The sequence below is a fragment of the Pollachius pollachius genome, assembly GCF_949987615.1.
Source record: "Pollachius pollachius genome assembly, chromosome: 7".
NCBI lineage: Eukaryota > Metazoa > Chordata > Actinopteri > Gadiformes > Gadidae > Pollachius > Pollachius pollachius.
In genome coordinates this window covers 23,515,274-23,526,841 of record NC_136940.1, presented here as the reverse complement: position 1 = coordinate 23,526,841, position 11,568 = coordinate 23,515,274, and positions in this window count along the sequence as shown.

Sequence of the window (11,568 nt, the reverse complement as noted above, 5' to 3'; positions counted from 1 at the left end):
TTTTTCGTTGCCTCAGCGTGCTATTGGTAGATAATGAATCGCCTGTTCTATTCTTCACTCGTATGATACCGCAGTGATTGAATAAGCCTGCCCTTGGTTGATCGAAAAACAAACCTGTTTGCTTAATTCAAGTGGGAGTTGTCGTCTCTGTGGAGTTCGGTTGCCTGTGAAGGGCTTGTGCATGTTCTTCAGGACATTATGGTTATTATTCAGAATAGTTCAAATCACAGAAATAAAAGGAATGACAGAAAATAATTTGTTCTGGCTTTTTGCTGTTAACCACTGGGCTCATGTTTAAGTACTAGGGGAGCAGTGGCTCAATCTCAATTTTTTTTTAGCAATGATGGTTGTTGACTACTGTGGACCCCTTTGTTGTTTTATTATTTCATACTATTAATTTGAAAACTCCAGTCCATGTAGCACCTATGCAGCACATCGGATCGCCATGCTTGAGGGGATATTATTATTGGCTTCAGTCTTTTGGCAAAGTGTTGACAATTATATTTAAACCATGTTTATTTCCTTGTATATTTGGAAGACTTAACTTAACTTTCCTCCCCTTTTCTTCTGTTTATTATCAGCTTGTGTGCTCCTTGGAGACCGCGGCTGTGATTAAGAACTAGATCATTCCGCTACGTCAGAGTGGCCGGAGCGGGGTCCGAGACCTTGTGCTTTTAACTGGCCAGCTCTGCTAATAAGGTTCCTTGTTTCCACAGCTCAGATAGAACACCAACAAACTGTCATCCTGTAGGTCTTTCATTCCACGGTCAAAGGGGATATGTCTACAACAAACTGTTCGCACTTGTGAGCCGCTCATTTGGCTGAGTTTCACAACACTTTACTACGCTACACCATGCAGCATGTGTATGCCTCATTTAGATATTTTTAGAGTCATACAGGGTGTGTAGTTCTCTAGTATGTGTGATAATAAGTCCTCGATGATTGTGCACTCCATATTTCTTTTGCAAACCACTTTCCTGGCCAATATATTTATTAGAATGAATTAAAAACCATCCACTCAAAAATGACAAAGACCTTTTTGTTATTCAAATAATGCGCAAGAGTGATGTTGTGCGTATCATTCACACAATGAGCACAAGGCCTTCAAATGTTCCAGTTTGATCATCCGTTGCCACAACATGAACCCAGACATAGTAGCAACAGAAGGCCTTGTATCACAATGGGAGACCATCTTGGCTTGTGGTCATCATGCGTCAGTGAAAAAGTGCTGTTTTTGGACTTCTCTGTGATTTCTCTGGCTCAGGGGATTTTGCTCTGTTGAGAGAAAGCATAAGAGAGAAATAAAGAAAGGGATAGAGAGAGAACACTAGACATCCTTAATCATCTTCCCCGGCAAACATCAAACACGTCTGTACACGATACCAGAGATATCTTCTTGAAACAGAATTCATCCATAATCTTCAAACTCAGCCCAACAATGAGCTGTGTACAAATGAATACATAGAGGCATAAATAGGCAGGCCAAGGTATAAGCTAATGGAGGGTATAAGAGCAGAGAGAGAGCAAGAGAGTGGGAAAGAGGGAGAGAGAGAATGGCCTATCAGCGAGAAAAAGATAGTCTTCAATATTAATTAATAATAAGCAATTAGTGCAGCCAAGCAAGTCTGTGCCAAGACGTAAACTAATGATGGATGAAGGCAATAAATCCTCATCACACACCGTCGGCCATTCACCCAGCAGCCCAGAATGACACAACTAAGACATGATATTATGCATTGTTACATTTAGCTGTTAGCTGTTCTTCTCCCCTTTGCTTGTCATTCAATGCAAACTAAGAGCATGCAGAGAACTATCCGTGTAATTACCCCTTGCGGTGGAACCAATTAAAAATGTTAGTTCAGCAAAGTCATGAGTGTGAATTTTTCTGTCTTGAAGTGTGATGAGGGATGTGGGCCACGCAAAAGCCCCAATGGTGGGCAACAGACATTTAGTTTTAAAGAGTGCTGCTTGTTTGTCTAATAATTAGTCTCTATGGATTTTTTTGACTCAATGTATAAAAGATGCCGTGAGACAAAATGGTTTATCTTCAGACTGTCAGCTGTTCTGGAATTACAGTAAACAGCTTTACTTTGGGAATCAGGACAGGTTTTTCGTTGAAGGGGATTATATATTGGACTTTGAAGGTACAGTAGCACAACTTATTGCATAAACTTTCCACATCAAACGCTGCTTTAAAAAAAAAACAAAAAACGAAATTGTTGGGATGTATAAAGTTCTCACCGTGTATACATGTGTGGGTTTCGCATATTAGTGTATCTGTCTGTGTGTGTCGGCGCCAGTAGTTAATCCATGGCTGTGTGTACACATTTTTGCTGCTAGCTAATATATTTTTGGGCTGGATAGATGGACGTCACCAAAATAGTTATGCAGAAGTACACCAATTGCTCCTTACTTCCCGTCAAACAGTTCTGTATAAGCGACTCCTTGGCACAGTGCTTCAGCAGCGACATGATGGGATGTGCTGCATTATGGGGCATGTTCTCTCAGTGCTGAAGGAACCTGTTCCCTCCCCTCCTCCAGGTGATAAGAAGGCCCCCGCTCCTAGCATGCTTTAAGGACAGACAAAAGCGTCCCCATGGTAACAGTACTGATCCGCTCGACTTCCAAAGTGTTGATTATGCAATTGTGGGTGAGAGTTGACTTTCTGCACAGGAAACTATTAGGTATTTTAGAACACTTTACAATTGATCAATGCAAATATGATCCTTGGTTTATCGAGGGAAAAATAACGGGACTGAATTTAAAAAACAATCACATTGTACTTCCTGTGTGGTTATGAAATAGTGGGGTTTTTATTGATTATTTTGCTATCCATTTTCCTAACCTTCTATTGCTTTTTTATTGGTATTGGAGACAGAGCTATGAACAACAATGTAAACTAAGTATGGCGGTGGGAGACAGGAGTTGTGAGATTTTCTTTGTTTCGGGAGTAGAGAAAGGTTGGAACAAAGAGACACTTTCCCAGCATTTCCTGACGGATTTCTCATGTGAGTGTTTGACACAGTTGTTAATTAGTTCTTCTCAGGGACCAAGATTTCTTCTATCTAGCCACCCAAAACAAATTCTTGTCATCACAATACAAATACATTATGGAAAGGGATTTAAATCCTGTGGATTCAGGGCCGTTTGGTTCTAGGTTTAGAAAGTTTGCCACTAGGGTGAACTTCTCTGGCACTTATTCCCGTGAAGCATTTTAAATGGTTAAGGGATGGTTGTAGTAAAATATATATTATAATAATAAAGATTTTACCCTATTCAGATCGAGTGTTTTCGTTAAACTAAAGGATTGTTCACAGATTGAATTGAAACATGGTTAAACACATTTGGCATGCTGCCTTTCTTGAACATCCTTGATCCACAGCATACCATACCCTCAAAGACTTTATGTAAATACCCTTCATGCCCTCAAATAACAATTGAAGCAAGTGTGTTAGGAATCCATTCAAATTCATTTTTATTATCAGGCCCCAGAATTAAACTATTTACTGACACTGTAATCGTTTTGGGAGGATATTGCAGCGTTAGAATTTAGTCGACATCTATTCTAATGGTAATTGATATCTATACTCCTCTGATTGCTTTGACAGCACCACTCAGCCACGTGGATCAGAACAACAGGCCTGTGTCCCGTCAGCAAAACCTGAGGAAAGTGCTGATCAGGGACTTGCTTTATTGTAGTTATTTCTATGCTGCACCTGATGCACCTTGCATGCTATGATGCACATTTGAATGATTTAATACTTTTTTTGTTTCGGATTTCAGTTTGTTTGTGGTGTGTTGTTTGAGAGGGAACAGGACAACTATTAGATGCCCTGGCGGGCCGTTTATTTTAAACACGGACACACCCAGATTGTGCCAACATAGAATGACCCACGTTCTATGTTTGGTACAGCACAACTTGGACAGCTACAAGCCAGGATGACAGGTGCTCAGCCAACATGACATCCCAATATAAAACCAGTCAACAGTGGCTTTTATGGAGACAACACTCAGATAAGGGCACCATGCCATGAAGAGGAGAATCCAGTCTCAGGAGAGAGGATTCTTCAAGCTATGTTAAATTAACAGCTAGGGAGGTTTTCTTGAATGTAGAAGATGCCTTTATGTAAAGGCTGCTGAAAGGAAACACATTTTTTTACGTATACTGTTACTTATAACATTCACTTACAACAGAAGGATTCTCCGATGACGTTAAAGTAGTAACATATGATCTACTCCCATTAGGTATTGCAGACTTACACGCATGTCTGAAAGCAGCTAAAAAGCAAGCGTTTTCTGCTTTCTCCTTGCCATTTCTCTTTTTACCTCCCCGTTTCTGTCCTTCTATACTTCCACCCCTCACTACCCTCCATCTTGTTCCTTCTCTCTTAGTTTGTCTTCCATTTATAAATAAAACAATTTGTTGAAATTCTGTCTGCAGTGTGCCATGGCACATTCTGTTTTCCTAGGCTCTTTTCCTTGGGCGTTGCTTTATGTAAAATGGATTAATTGTGTGTTTCTTTGGAATTTACTTAGAATAGTCATCTCCAAAACATTCTCCCAAACAAATCGAAAGCTTTTCCCTGGAGCAAGCCGATATCGACTGGTTTTTGAGTAATAGTCTGTAAACCTGATCCCAACTAGAAGTTCAGCAGATATTCTCTCCCTTGTTTCCGCTGAATTCCCTTTGCTCTGGTTGTGAGCAGCCTCTGTTAAGCTGCGGTTGTGAGGCGGTTGGCTCAGAGCAGGAACAAGCCTTTTGTATTAGTTGAAAGAAAGCCCAGCTGTTTGTTCATTAAATGTGGTTTTGAAGGTGTGGTTTCTCCTGTCTCTGTGCAGTAAGTTGCTCTATAGTAGTAGTGATGATAGGTATCAATTCTCCTTACTGTAATTTGGTAAAGTGAGAATAAATAATAAGCAAAAATGGTATTATGCCTTTATTTCAAAATACTGCATTAAATATTCCCTGTCACAACTGTCAACAGAATAGCTTTTTTGCAGGCATTAGAAATGTAGAAGAAACAGAAATGCATTTTTTTATGCATTCCCCTGTTTTGTGTGTGTGTTATTTTCACTTGTGTTTGTGTGTGTGTGTGTGTGTTTGTGTGTGTGTGTGTGTGTTTGTGTGTGTGTGATGCACAGAGCGTCAACGCACATGTGTGAGAGGAGAGCTGACAGGTGAAAAGTCAGTTGCGTGCCCAACACCGTGAAAATGAACACAATACTTTTCTACACACTGCTGTTAAGATGAGAATTTGTCAGGTGGCGCGATGATTGCGGTTGTCTGCTGAACGGAAATAGAATGATTTGTGCTATTTTTCCATATATTTTTGATGTGTGTGTGAGCATGTTTGCGTGAGTGTGCATGTGTGAGTGTGGGAGAGTGTGTTTGTGTGTGTTTGGTGTGTGTGCATGTATGCGTGACTGTGCATGTGTTTGAGTATGAGAGAATGTGTATGTGTGTGTGTGTATTTGTAAAATCAAAACACAACAGAAGCTCCACTGTATTATCTGCTGTAAATGTGATTTCTGCACACGGGACCATAAACACTTCAGCATCGTTCTGATCATTTCTATGCAAGAGGAAAGCCCTCCAAACTGCACCCCCCCCCCTCGCTTGCAGACTCTCCCTCGGAACTGCTGCAAAATAATTATTTTCCAGCACAGCAATATTCGTCTTCATTATAGTCAGTGCTATCGTGTTTTAAGGTGATGCTCAGATAATATACTCATTTTCTGGAGGAGCTCCCACATAAAAACACACACACACACACACACACACACACACACACACACACACACACACACACACACACACACACACACACACACACACAAACAAGCCAATGCTTCTCCAAGCCTTTTCATAGTAAGAAGTCATTTGTTGTTTAACAATATAGCAGCATCTCAGCAGCTCTGTGTGTGTGTGTGTGTGTGTGTGTCTGTGTCTCTCCCCTACCCCCCTCAACCCAACAAGGTGCCTGATGCTTGTATCTATTCTCCGATGATATCATTAGAGGGAGGGTGGTGCTTGAGGCCAACATATGGACATAACTGCTGCTCACGTCTCTTCTCTGTGATTTAAATAAAGATCCCGACTAGTACCAGTGTGGGAGTTTGCTCTGACAAAGACACCTGCATGTCGATAAGACACACACACGCACACATAAACACACTCACACACACACCCACACATGCACATAAACATATAGACACGTAGACACACACACACATACACACACACCCCAACAACACACGCGTACACTGCACAGTGGGGTTGTTTCACTCTGCGTGAGATTTTAATTATGATGAACGGCTGTACAAATAAACACGTCACGCCAATGCAAGCACATACACGCGTGAACATACACACACATTCAACGAACACACACAAATAAACGTTGGAGTGACTGTCTGGAGTAGAAGAGCAGACGCATTGGAACTCGCCACTCCTACCACTGGATTTATATGATCATTTCTAGATCTCTATCTATTCGTTAGTTAGTCGTTTTGTAAATTGTTAATTGATTGTAGGTTATTATTGGAATGGGATTGAATGTAAGTTCAGTTTCCAACGGTTTTAATGGTTAATCGTTCATACGTAGCATTGTTCTTCTTCAATGTTTCCTCATTCCCCGCTCTGCAGCCTTGACACAGACACCATTTCAAACCTTATTTAAATGTGGGAGCAAAGGGCCGTTTTCCCTCACTATTCTGATTCAGCTCGTGTTTCAGAACTATATTGATCCCAGACCTCAACCGACCAAAAGGAAATGCACTCAAGTACTGGCCTGGGAATAATTTAAACCATTTAGATGTTTCAATGTAATTTTTGGCTTTTAATGGACGCACACGTTCACATTCAAAAAACACCGCAATAGGATGCTATCCTAACGGAATAGTTTTAAATACAACACATTCAATAGGTCAGTACCATTTTGCTAGAGATAATAAAACAACAAGATTTGTTCATTCCTATTTTGTAATATTCCCACAGAGCAGAACGGAGGACGATATAAAGATTGTCGACTTACTCTGTATGAAGATACTTTTTTATTAAGCCTCAGGCATGCCTTGCTCTCCTAATACATAAACCTTCTGTGATTATTATCTGCCTGCGTCCCTTTCCATTTAGGGAATCTAATTGAGTGGAATTATGGGGTTTTACACTGTAACCATGAGATGAGCTGTCTTTTTTTTTTAATCTAACTCTGTAACATCTTTTTATATCAAGGAAAATAAAATGAATCCCCATTGGAACGCATAAAAAATACAATTAAGTAGAAAAACGGTTTATCTCTTAGGGGTTCTTATCGTCCAGATTTCAGGAACAAGCTGGACGCTATAGGAGCGTCTGAGTGAAAAATAACTCTTGAAAGACGTGGAGTTGAGTTGGTGGAACTCCATAGGAGGAGTGTGAGGCTCCAGAGAAATAGAAGTTACACAGAGAGGAGGGGGAGATTATGTGCTGAGGAGAACCGTACACGGTGAACCCAATGACTACGTTCTCAGGGTCTCCAACCCCAAGAGAAAGATAAGGATAAAATGTGTCTAACAGCTGGGCACCGCAGCATTAGCGTCCACCCATTCTCCACCACCCACCCCCACCCTACTTGATCGTACATACAGTCTCCCTACTGCTCCGGCTCGTCTGCACAGGCTGGCTGCCCAGATAAAGCCCAGCCCTCAGAGGGCTGTGTGTGTGTGTGTGTGTGTGTGTGTGTGTGTGTGTGTGTGTGTGTGTGTGTGTGTGTGTTATGATGCATCGGAAGCCTGATTATTCTTAGTGGCAGATTGAGAGTGTTGTACGGGCTGGGGCTCCGCGCTTGTGTGTGTGTGTGTGTGTGTGTATGTTTGTGTGTGTTTAGGTGTATGTGTGTTTGCCTGTGTTTGGGTGCGTGTGTGTGTGCGTTTCTATGTGCATGTTTATTTGTTTGTGCATGTGTGTGTGTCTGCGTGCGTGCGTGCGTGCGTGCGTGTTTGCGTGAATGCTTGGCTGCGTGCATGTGTATTCCGCTGTGCAATCCAAACAGGCAGCAACATAAATGGGTCCACCCTCACTAAGGTATTCACTCTCTCCACCTGTCCCCCTGAGCTCAGCCCACAGTGAGCGAGGCAGCGAGGGAAGGGAGGTGGACAAATAGCAGATGGCTGCTGTTGTGCAGACAGAAATCGGGGGGGGGGGGGGAGAGACAAAAAGTGGGAAAGCGTATGGCAATGCGACATATTGTTCAAATAGATTAGAGTACAATAGACACACACATCAGTACCTGAATCACCTGCCGGAACCTAGATGGAGGTATTTGCTTCCCGGGGACCCACCACATTTTAACAGTAAAGTGAATACAGAAGACCAACTAAAGAAGAAAAGTTAATATCAAGTCCTATTTCTATCACTTGTTATGTTGTTCTTCAGTCTACGTTGGGAGTCGACGGAGACCACAATGTAACGAGCGGTGTGTTACCTTAAGAACAGTTCTCCATGAGAAAGGGCTTGATGCAGACAGCCCTCCCACACACCCAGGGCTTGTTTCACCACTGGCTGCAGACGTGTCTAAACTGCTGTTCTATTGACTTCCCTGACTGCTCACCTCCTTCCCGGTCCTTCAGCGTGTCTTGGGAATGAGTCTCTGCCGTACAGAGGGAGTAGCAGGCATCGTCCATCTGGCTCTCTCTCAGCTGCTCTCGTCCTCCTCTACCTGCACTGGTGATGACCAATACTGATGAGCTGGCAGAGAGAGAGAGAGAGAGAGAGAGAGAGAGAGAGAGAGAGAGAGAGAGAGAGAGAGAGAGAGAGAGAGAGAGAGAGAGAGAGAGAGAGAGAGAGAGAGAGAGAGAGAGAGAGAGAGAGAGAGAGAGAGAGAGAGAGAGAGAGAGAGAGAGCTGTGATTGCCACTACTGTTTGGAAGTGGATAATGGATTATATATGTTATGTGCCATTATTTTTCTCTATGTGCACCCCTAACCCATATGCTGATTAATGCTGATTTATGCCTCATTATGGGGATTTATAATGGGTCTGTGTGAGTGCTGCTGACTGCTGCTGAAAAGACAGAGAGGGATTCCTCTTTCATGGCCATTGCTCGCGCTCACATCGCACATCTGTGAGCAGCGAATAAAACCTCTGAACTCCTCCACATCTGTCTCCTGGCGAGGTCCAAACTTTAAAGAGAAAATAAACGCAGGCAATTATTTTTAGTAACACACGAGTTTATCAGCCGCTACCTGAAAGCTGCTCTTTTGACCCACATCTAACAGGCACCTTTTCTGAATTCACAACCCAAATAATTATAGACTGTTCAGCCTCAAGTCATTCAACCACGGTGCATATCTCTGCACCTGGCTGCTGCTGAGTGAATCGACCTGTTTATGGCTTTTGTCATAAAGCTATCCATGCGTCGCTTGACTGTATAGGATAGGTTAGGCTATAAAGGACGCCATGCATGGCATCCCATTCCAAGTCCCTCCATGTTTCTTGATTTACCACTTGCTCTACGCACACCTTTTTAATAGGTGAGACGGCGATGGTAATGACAGAGCACCCGTCTCACCGGGGCAGCACCCACGGCGGGGGGGTAATGACCCGTAACAAATGAGTTCTACACCCGAGAGAGGCTTATGACCGGTCTGACGATCAAAATGTCAAAGCGTTGATCCTGTTTACATTTATTTCTCTATCAATGTCCGTCTCTGTTACTATTTCTTTATCGTTTCCCTCTCTCTCTCTCTCTCTCTCTCTCTCGTGCTCTCTCTCTGTCTCTCTGTCTCTCTCTCTCTCTCTCTGTCATGCTCTCGTTTTCTCCATTCATTTGTATCTTTATCTAAGGCTGTAGTCAAAAATAGATTTTGAGTGGCCACTGTTTAGAAAAGCGCTGCATAAACGCAGTCCATTTCCCATTTCCCATTTGCTATACTAGCAGGGTCAAGTTTACTCAACCTGCTACCTCATCCAAAGCATCCTTCTGCAGTGTCAAGCATTACAGGCCAGCCTCCCTTCCTCTCTCTCTCTCTCTCTCTCTCTCTCTCTCTCTCTCTCTCTCTCTCTCTCTCTCTCTCTCTCTCGTTTGTTTGCAATACAACTCGGCCCAAGGACATGTCGTATCTGATCCTGACATTGTCTCTGCCCACGGCTATTGTTTGCAATTGTGTTTTCACTGCAGCGACGGGCGGGGGTAGGGGTAGGGTGGGGCGGGGGTAGGGGTAGGGTGGGGCGGGGGGTAGGGTGGGGCGGGGGGTTCTGTCAATTATAGCTCCTGTCCATGGATGGTGTCCGGCACCGGGGAGGACTTAAAGACTTAGCCCCTGGACCCGAACGGCACTGTCACTTTTAACGTACATCTTTTTTTAATCTTTATATTTCGGGGGGGTGGTTGGGGGGTGGTATTCTGGGAGGTGGTGGTGGTGGTATTCGGGGTGGTGGGGGGTGGTGGTATTCCGGGTGGTGGTGGTGGTGGTATTCCGGGTGGTGGCGGTGGTGGTGATTGGGGAGGTGGTGGTGCTCGGGGTTTGTGTCCTGGCAGGGCGACTGACTTGCAGGCATCTCTCTCTTGTGTTGAAAACCAACCCCCATCCACTCAATCACTTATTAATGAAGAAGCTAGTTCTTTCATGAGGTCAGATGGAGTGTGCCAGAGTGCCCATATAAGGAAAGAACATGCTTCCTGCAGCGATACAGAGGAAATGCGTGTCTCAAGGCTGTGTATATATATATAACATTATGTGTACAAACTCTATGTTGCTTTAATGGACTTGCTGTGAATATTTAACTCACACAGCACACATTGCATTTAGCAGCTGATGAGACAGATGGATGGAGAAGTCCCTCTCTCCGGGAGACCAGAGCCCTATTTCAGACGGAAATACAATCAAAATAGAGGCAAAATGGGCCACTAATTCACCTCCTGTTTAGAATAACAAGACAGCTTGTAGGCTCCCTCAGAACTCTCAGAATTCTAAATTTAAAGTCAGAATTCTGAGATTAAAGTTAGAGTTCTGAGATTAAAATGAGAGTTCTGAGATTAAACAAAACCAAAAAAAAATTGCATGCGTCCCTAACCCTTTTCTGCATACCAATATAAAATACACAGCAATAATGTGGTGTAAGATGCCGGTTACTTATTATGGTAGTTTGAAGCGTTACTGTGGACCTCGATCAATCAAGGGTTCCTTATTGACTGTGCGCTAGCATTCAGGCTGGCAGTAGAAGTACTTCCAGGCACTCAGCAGAGACATCTTTCAGGGATTCGCACAACGGGAGGCTGAGTCTCCCTGCTGCAGGCCGCCGCGGTCGTTTCGGTAAATGCAGACAAAGACTTCGAGATTTTCCTCTGGTGTGCGATAACCGTTGTCCGGTTGACAGAATCAAAACAAGCATCTCGTCTAAGTGCTATGTGTATTTATCCCCCCCCCACACACACACACACACACACACACCTTCCCCCCACTTCGACAGACTGTCAGACTGAAGGAATGCTCCATTCGGAGGGATTTGCCCACAAGTCCATGAATCGCGGCCTGACAGGAACACCCTCGCTGCGTTCTGCCCCGATGCAGAGGAGCAGTAATGGG